Source organism: Ailuropoda melanoleuca, chromosome 7, assembly GCF_002007445.2.
Source record: "Ailuropoda melanoleuca isolate Jingjing chromosome 7, ASM200744v2, whole genome shotgun sequence".
Taxonomy (NCBI): domain Eukaryota; kingdom Metazoa; phylum Chordata; class Mammalia; order Carnivora; family Ursidae; genus Ailuropoda; species Ailuropoda melanoleuca.
Genome location: NC_048224.1, coordinates 62,155,631 through 62,155,955, shown reverse-complemented (window position 1 = coordinate 62,155,955; position 325 = coordinate 62,155,631).

Genomic DNA, 325 nt, shown 5'->3' with positions numbered 1-325 from the left:
TCCAATCTGCAACCCTGTGGCATTTTATGGGATCATTTAGGCCATTCACATTGAGAGTGATTATTGAGAGATATGATTTTAATGATGTCATGTTGCCTGTAAAGTCGTTGTTTCCATAGATTGTAAATTTCTGTTCTGTATCACTCTTGGGGTCTTTTTACTTTTATAGAACCCCCCTTAATATTTCCTGTAGGGCTGACTTGGTGGTCACATATTCTTTCAGTTTCTGCCAGTCTTGGAAGGTCCTTGCCTCTCCATCAATTCTGAATGACAGCCTTGCTGGATAAAGGATCCTTGGCTGCGTGTTCTTCTCAGTTAGAGCTTT